This window comes from Pseudocercospora fijiensis (genome assembly GCF_000340215.1).
Source record: "Pseudocercospora fijiensis CIRAD86 unplaced genomic scaffold MYCFIscaffold_2, whole genome shotgun sequence".
Classification (NCBI taxonomy): Eukaryota; Fungi; Ascomycota; class Dothideomycetes; order Mycosphaerellales; family Mycosphaerellaceae; genus Pseudocercospora; species Pseudocercospora fijiensis.
Window position 1 is genome coordinate 8,242,335 of NW_006921533.1, and position 9,427 is coordinate 8,251,761.

A 9,427-nucleotide genomic window follows, 5' to 3' on the forward strand; every position below is an offset into this window, starting at 1 on the left:
GAAATTCTAGCAAATCTGTTCGTATTGAGAATTTTGTTCTTTACCGTCCGACTCGTATATCGAGTCGGGCTCGAGTCGTCGCATATGCTAGTACTAGCATTTGAATTACATTTTCTATCGGATCTGCATATTATACGATAGTTGCTTCTACTAATATCTAACGTTTATACGTATACTCGGATAACTACTAGCATTTATATACGTCTACTACGTATACTAAGTTAGTACCGACTTAGCGACCGACTCGTATAGTATTAATAGATTTCGTTATATTATATAGGGCATCCATTTATTACGGTTAATAAGAATGTATTCTATTCGTCCTCTACGGCTATATTAAAGCGATATACCTCTACCTTCTTTCGTTTATTTCCTTTCGACTTCTTCTTCTCTTTTACTATATATCTCCTAATTCTTCGATCCTACGTCTCCTCGTTAAATGCTATCTCCTTAACTTTGCCGCCGTCCGCCTCTATATCCGCCTACTATATCTACTCCCCCTCTTCTAGCCCTAATATATCCCTAACGCGATTACTTACCGCCGCGAATGAAGTCTTGTCTATTATATAAGACTAGTCGGAATACCTACTATTCTTATAGTAATTAGCGCGTAATCCTTCCCTATTGCTATTACCGCGGTATATCTATACCTTTAGTATTAATTGTCTTCGGTTCTATTATATTCTATTATCTCGGTTACACTTGTGCCGTTGCCTCCCCGTACCGAAGTAAACGGATTAGTAGCCCCCGTCGGCTCCTAATCTGTCGCTTAGAAACTGCTCTATAGTATAGGCAGTCTAACATCGTTTTTCTTAGGCAGGGCCTCCGCCTCCGCTAACCTATCTATCGCATTATCGCTAGCTTTAAGTTGTTCACTTAATTGTTACCCGGTAGACGCTTTAGGACCTATCGATTATATTAGTAGGTAAGAGAAACACGGCGCTCGTAGACTACTCTTACTATAGCGCTCGATCGATCCGCCTTTATCGTCGGAATCTAAAACGACGTCGATTGCTATAAGTGTATCGATGTCGTTACGTACGCTCTCGAAGTTATTTATTAATAATTTAGGGGTATCCTATACTCTACCTATATACCGTGCGTATATCTTCTACGCTTTCGACAACCGAAGGTTACGAGTAGCTTAATCCGTCGCATTCTACGCAGTTATCCGATCTAGGAACGGCTAGTATATTAACTTGTAATCTAGGGCTAGCTAGATCGCTTTACCTCTAACTTTAGTTGAATGCGACTCTATCGACTATCCGGTTAGTATTCTACCGAGTACCGTAGCGGTAGACAATATTATAAAAGGGGTAACTTTGTAGTAGTACTATTTAATATATGTCTTCTAGCCTCGCCGATCCTACCGGAGTAGCATACCCGCTAGACATTTGTATATAAGCTTACTAAGATAGCGCGTAGCATATATCGACCGTTAGCTATTATCTAGTAACTATGCTATTTTAGAGAGGGTCTTACTAGTTTCTCGTCGTAGCACTCGAAGATTTAGTTATCGAGCATCCTCTTAGCGTATACTATCCTTTTTAGAGTATCGGTTATTACGATCGGTACTTAGTTTGTTAAGGTTAATCGGATATAGGTATTAATATAGCCTCGCTCCTTTCGTATAGCTTCTCGCAACTATTCTAATATTAGTCTCGATGCTATTATATCGGGATCTCTACCGACTACTTAGACTACGTCTCTCGACGGTATATAGCTACCCGGCTATAGTACTATTATACGTAAAGCTAGTAATCGATCGTAGTTTTCACTATATACCTCCTTAATTGTTTCGTCTACCTATACTAGGGTTTAGGTAGTAGGAAACATCGTCTTACATCCTCGGGCCCTAGTTAACGTAATAGCGAATAGTTTACGACGCGTCTCGTTATATAAGATTTGCTCCCTTGCTTCGAGTAAGCCCTTCTTTCGATTCAAACGTTCTTTACTAGAAGTCGTTAAGCCTTTATCTCGCTTCTTACGTCGTTTTAATAGCTTTATATCGTCGCTCTAATCCGCCCTATCGTCGCCGTACTTCCGTTTTAGCCTTACCGGATCTTTGCTATTCTTGCCCTTGTGCTAGTTACGTTAGTCCTCTGTTACCGTACTCTAGCGTACGTTACCTTTATAAATTTCGATCTAATGCTAGTCGCTATATATAAACGAGTATCCTCCCCGTTTTCTTCTTCGAATCTAGTATCCCTATCCGACTCTGTCGAGTTAGATAACGACTTAGTTCTGTATTTATCTTCTTTGTAGTTGCGACCTATCCTAAGTGTACTACAACGAGTAGTAGTATTGTTGCGAATCTAACGTAGTATGTATTAGACTATACGCGTCTTCGTACTTGTTTACCCTACGAAAAGGGGGGCATTAAATTGCGGTTTTATCTTCTGCTCCTATATAGACTGCCCGAGTCGCCGTCTATAATCGCTTATTAGTCCTATCGGATATACCCCGCTAACGCTAAAGCATAATCGTAGCCTATAGACTGTTCGCTATTTTCGTACCTTGTCGACGCTAGCCCGATTCGGTCGCGAGTCGGATTCGGGAACTATTAATCTAGCGCTATTATTAGTCTAGCGGTAATTATTGCAGTCTATGCCGACGGCATATAGCAACACTATCGATATTGTACTAAAGCAATCGGCGTATTTAGACTATTTATTCCTCGCTCGGTCGCTACTACGGTATATATAGATATATATTCTTTATCGGTAAATTAATCGGCGTTAGCTAATCCGCTAGGTCGAATATATACCTTCGAAGCCGCCTCGTAGCATTACGGGTTAGTTAGAACTATCTCTATCGGCATATTTAGCCAATTCGAGGTTAATAATACCGTAGAGGCCCTATACTCGATAGATGCAATTCTAACTAGATTAGCTAGATGTATACAATCTACCCTAGTACGACGACTGCTAGTCGCAGCCGATTTAGCCTTTCCTTAACTATCGCGCTACCCCGAGTCCGCTATCGCTATAGCGCGATTAGGGTGCTCAAATATAGGCCGAGATTAAATAGATAAAGGAAGAGATCGCGGCGCTTAAGACTACTATACGTAATATACTTACTATATATTAGTATATGTCTAAGATTAAAGCGTAGTACTTATCGTAGTCGGGGCATCTTGCCTTCCGTTTAATAAATAGATTAGTGCCTATTACTATTAGAGTAGGACTTCTATATCGGACTTAGTGAAATTAATTATTTATCTCGCTTTTCTACGTTTATATTTACGCTCGTTCTGCCTCCTTGATTTGCCTATAGATTGCAAATCGTAGCTGTAGGCCTCTGCCTAATATATCGGATAGACTAGCCCTCTACTATCGCTCGTTGTTAATTCGAACGTGTCTATATTAGTCGCTTATCTAATGTAAGGCGTCGACGCCGGCTTCGAAACTACAATCTACCCGCAGTATCTTAACTAATCGTTCGAGGTCTATATTATCGACTCCTACTAACGCGCGGCCTCTTACTATAGGCTAGCGATAATCGAGTTTATATAGTCGATATATAGGTTTTACCTTCCCGTTCTACTCTTGCACTATAACTATGCTCTACTATACATTATTTAGTACGCGGTACGGCGGCACCGCTCTAGATCCTTCTAGTGTCGCTAGTCTAGTATCCGTAGATATAGCAATTTCCGCGTAATCGCTAGTATCGCCGACTCTACGCGTTGTTACGCGCACCGTTTTTCGTCTCGTCCGTCGGCGATAATTAGAACAAATCTTATATACTAGGTACCTAAACGCAGTCTGTCCCTCTACCGTACGGATCTACTTTACTACCTTAGGGAACTCTTCTTTGTATTTCTCGTCTGTTAATACTAGGTCGCATAGGTAACCTTGCGTCCTTCGGCGTTCCGGCAATAATAGTAATCGGAACGTACTACTAATCTAACTAGACTCCTAAATTGACCTCTCGACGCTAGCGTAAAATGCGTAGTATATCGACGGCGATAGGCTAAGGCCGCGGGTAATACCGCCTATTAAATATTGATCGCGAGGTAGTTAAGTACGTAGCATTCTCGAAGGCGGTAGTTATATATATAGCGTAGTAGAAAGTCGACGTTAGTTAGCAGTAGAAACTAGAACTAACTCTAGTCGCGGGGTTTGCTAATGCCGACTCGGGCCCTAATTCGGTATCGAATCGGGTACTAAGCCTACTAGGCAACTTCTACATCCTCTATTACTAACTTTGGCAGCGGGTTCGGCAAATTACGTTATCTACTATCTCGCTTCTTAACCTTACGCTTAGCACATTATATTGCCGCAGATTTATATATAGTCGTTTATTCGGCCTCCTACGTAGACTACTACTCTAGTGTACGATCTATAGAATATTTCGATCGTTTTATGCCTTTGTTTGCCACTCGTTACAGCCAAACACATGCCTTTTCGCCGCCGATAGAGTTAGTAGCATCTATAGAAAACATACTATCTTAATCGTTAGCTCGAACTATCTGTATACCCTGCTCTCGGGTCCTAAGACTAACCGCCTTACTAGCCTGTACCCTCGTACTATAGCGGGTCTAGTCTACCCGCTATCGTATAATAATTGTTAGTTACTATAAGGACACAGATCGGTCAATTTAGCTACATTGCGTAGCTTATAAGCACTCGCGTCTCGCGCCGGCGATCGCAGTCGCAACTCTGCTATAGATAGGCTTATATTTACTTTACTAACTTTCGATTACTTATTACGTAGTACTATGTTTACTACGACTTGTTAGTCCTGCATCTAGAACCGTCTATCGTATAGGGGTTTATACTACAACGATTATCTATAGCCTTATTACTTCGGTTACTAGTTGCGTAACTAAACCATTATATGCTTAAGCGCTAGATGCCTTACTTCGTCGATTTATTAGTTAGTTAGGCCCGACTCGCTAACCGACCCGGTTACGAGGCAGGCATTTAAGGTCGTTACCTTTCCTTATTACTGCCTTCTTTAACATTTACTATTAACTCGTACTAATATACCTGTTCTATATATATGCACCCCCTTACCCTCCCTATCGTACGTATAGTATATTATTTCCTTCGCTAATGCCCTATTCTAACTCGTATATAGGCCGCACTATGTAACTTAGCCGTCGTGCTCGACTAGCGTTAAGCTAGTATATATAGACACTCGTTACATAACGCAACTCTAACGGCTCGCGTTAGGGTCGGCGGGCATAAGCAGCTCTCCGCTCCTATTCTTACCTCCGCCGACCCTAACGTATAGCGAATTTTACTAACTCTGTTAGTTTATCTACTACTCTCGGATAGTGTACGTCGTTGTCGATCTATAGTCCCTAACCTCTATTATGTAAGTATTACTAATTAGTATAACCTATTATATACTAATGCTATATACTAGTTATAAACTCGTCGCCTACTACCTTTGCCGAGATAGTAGTCTCTGCGAATGTCGAGGACTAGCTAAAGGACAACGAGCTACTAATTAAAGCCTTGAATAGCGGCAAAGACGTCCCTAAATATGTTATACTAAACCTGTATAGCATCGATAAGCCTCTTCTTACGTTAGCAATAAAAAGGCTCCTTCCGTATCTAGAGAAACATTTTTTATTTAACTAGTTAAAGGGGAAGTAGAGTCGCTAGCCCGTTAAGGGGCATTATAAGGAGGAGAAAGCTATAGTGTACGCTATTGCTAGCAACCTTAACTATCCTACTAAACCTAGACGTGCGCTATTAATGCCCGAATAGTACTTTAAAGATCCTAAACAGGCTCCGAAGTAGTACGTTAGGGGAATGCTTCCGTAGGACAATACAAATAGTCCGAATAATAAAATTCAGAGGTCTATAGTCTACTTGGTATGCCGCCTTGTATAGAAGGTTATAAGGGACAAGTTTACCCCGCCGGCCGGTAATAATGCTAAAGAGGAAGACGTATCCGAGAGCGAGACTAATAGATCCCGATAAACTACGCTCTCTATACCTAAGCGTAGAGCAAGTTCTGCCTCTACTAGTAAGACTAGCAGAGCCGGTCGGATATTTAAGAGAATAACGCTAGGAGATTCGTACGGTAGCAAGGATACTAATCTAGTAATGTCCGACGCGCTACGCCCTATTAAGCCGGACCGGGCTAAGATTACGTTGTAGTTTAGTATTATCGACTAGCGGTTACCTTTAACGGCAGACTACGACGTATTTAGCCTAAATTAGTCTGTCCTACAATCGAAGACTTCTAATAATATTAGTGTAAAGGATTTGTTGCGGCTCTAGCTCGTACGAGAGTTATTGCTATCGCCCGAATAGTAGAAGTACGAATTCTTCGTAGTGATCGATCTAGCTCGCGGCCCTAAAGGTCTTTCTAAATGTAAGACTAATCCGATATTCTACTCCCTAGCTATAGAGATATACAACAGCTTAGATACTAGGATTTCTACTAGACTCGATTTCCTCGTCGGCAAAAATATAACAGACTGTACTAGGATACCTTCTATATATCGTCGACCGTCCCTACTTAAGGCTTCTAGAACTATCGACCTAGCTTAGTACGGTGCTTCTATAGCCGGTAATCCTACCGAAATCAATGTCGGTTAGGGTCCGTAGTCGCCTACGAAATCGGCTATTAAGCAAGCTAAGGACGACCGACTCGCTCGTAAGGATCGCGCTAATCGCGAGCGCTATAAACAGCTTATCGCGGATAGATTCCGGAAGATATATAAAGAGTAGGAGGCAGCTCGGCAGGCAGCCGCGCGAAAAGCTATAGCCGACGTCGCCGCGGATATAATAGCGATTTAGTAGGCTATCGATAAGGCAGTTAAGGAGGTACTCCGCGACAACGGTTATAATAGGAACACTGCTTTACTTCTAGTCGCCCTCGACGATTCGGTTCGAACGGCCGTCTGTTCCGTATAGCCCGATACGATAGAGTATATAGTAAAGACCTATATTGCTTCTACTCTACCTAAGATATAGCACGCTTTAAATAGACTAGCACTATCCCTAGTATAACCTCCGGCGTAGACAAATGCTAGTAATAATACTAAGGATAATAGAAAAATTAATCCGAGCAAAGCCGACAATACTAATAGTAAGAAGGCCGGAGATATAATCGACTCGAAGCGAGATCGAATTCGCTAGAAATAGATCGAGTCGTTACCGAGTTAGATCGTATCGCTACTAGATCCGAATAAGCCTAAACTCGCCGTACGACTACCGGGTACGTAAGTAGAAGTCTAAGCCGACCCTCTACCGATCTAGACGTTAGTAAATTTTGTCGATTAGATCTCGTCGGCGATACCTAGCTAGTCGATAGATTCAGATATAGAAACCGACGTCGAGAAGCAGTTGTCTAGTAACGTATACTCCTATCTCGACGCTAAGAACTTTAAGTTAATATACGATTTTAGACTGCTCGATCCCTCTTAGACTTCGCCGCGTATAGGCGTTATTCCGCCTAATTAGAGATCGACTCGTCCGTTAAAGTCTTACTAATTCTATACAATCACCTAGACGCTTCTAGCTTCCGTTGCTAGCGCGGACTTCTATATCGGCGGTATAGACGTAGGTATAGGCAAGACGGTATATGCGTTAGGGTACGTCGCTATAACCTCGATATAGCAGAGGGTATAGAGTAATAACGGGCTATTAACTGCTAACGCCTATCCCTTTCGGCTATCTAATTCGTCGGTTAACCTAGGACTTCGGCTAAATAAGAAAATTGCGTTCGATCCGTAGGTATTAGCTAGCGGTGCAAAGCCGGTTATCCGCCCTAGCGTTTACGTTATCTATATTCCGAAGCAGCTAGCCGAAAACTAGATATATAAGATCGACAACTTTATGCCCCCCGGAGCTATATTCGTATGTCTTATAAAAGACTCTAGTAAGCTAACGAAAGATAAGAGACGTAATAGAACTAGTCCGTAGAACTATAACTAGGTCGTATATATCGAGGACGTTCTTTATCTCGATTATATAGCGCTCCCGACTCGGCTAGAACTAGAACAGGTGTTCGGTACAAAGGTTATAGATAAGTAGTAGTTTAAAAAAGGCGTCCCGGTGCGCTTATTGCTTAAACACGAGGATATAGAAGTACCCCTTTGTTTATAGTACTATAAATAGATCGTCCTTACTACCTCGACTATAATATCTAACGTACTAGATTTTATAACGTACGAACGAGCTAAGAAATAGAAGTCCTAGATACGGTCGGAGAAATCTAATTCGAAACCGCCGCTACTTCGTATACTAGCTGCGACTGTTATCGTCGACGAGTTTTATATTACTAAGATATATAGCGCTAAAGAGTGGACTGCCGTCGCTAGTCTTATAGGCTATCCTTTCGTTCTCGGCCTAAGTAGTACCCCCTTTAGCAAACTATCTAATTTAGCTGTTATCGTAACTGCCTCGGTATAGAGACACGTTAATGCCTACGATACAAAGGGGTACCTCTGCCCTATTTGGTCGCCTTCTATAGTACGGTTTGATTTCGTCGACTAATCGCTATCGACTAAAGAGACGCGCGATATAGAACGTAACTTCTAGTTTAGCGACAATAGTAATATCTCCGACTCGGCTAGGTACATTAGCAATTAGGTTTCTAAGTACTTACAATCCGAATACTCTAACGCGATAGTAGGTCGAATAGAACCAAGTATTACGGATAAAGATACTTAGGCGCTAGACAAGTTTCGCCCTTAGTTACTAACGAAAATAGTTCGCCTTAAGAAGACGCTAATATAGCAACCTATACCTAATGCTCCGCGCGTACCGGCTGTCGATTGTCTACTATATTCCTATTTTGATATCGGCTTGCAATTTAAATCTATAGAAGATCTAGTACTAAGCGAGTAGGTCGAAGAATAGAAGGTAGCGGAAGATGCTAAATTCATATACGTATCTAAGATAATGCGGGTCTTTACTATGTTTCTATCGCTGCTTCTCGTACTACGGGGGGGCGATACGGACTTAATTAAGGAACTTAGTACTTTCACACTATAGGACATTAAAAACATACTTCCTAGGATACGCGACTACGGTTTATCGGATCCCTACCTCTAGGACTATATGCTAATACTGTATAACGAGCCGGTTATAGTGTCGCTACGGTATATAATCCGAATTAAGCGTAGCAAGTAGCGCTAGCACGGGCATAGAAGTAAGATTGTACTAGCTAGCTTCAAGCCGTAGAATGTCTTCGTTTTAGACTTAGTACGTATCTATCTGCCCCCCTATCTACTAAGTATATAAGACTAACATTTTTGTAGTATCTTTAGTAGCTGGCTATACAGAAAAAAGACTCCGAGTATTACGATAATATCCTAAGCACTAGCAATATAGCATACAGAATCCTTATCGATACTTAGAGTAGCTAGACCGATACTACTAGGGCCGACCTTGTTAAAGAGTTCGTATCTACGAGGAACAAGGTAGATAGATACAGCGACGAGAAGTGGCTTATA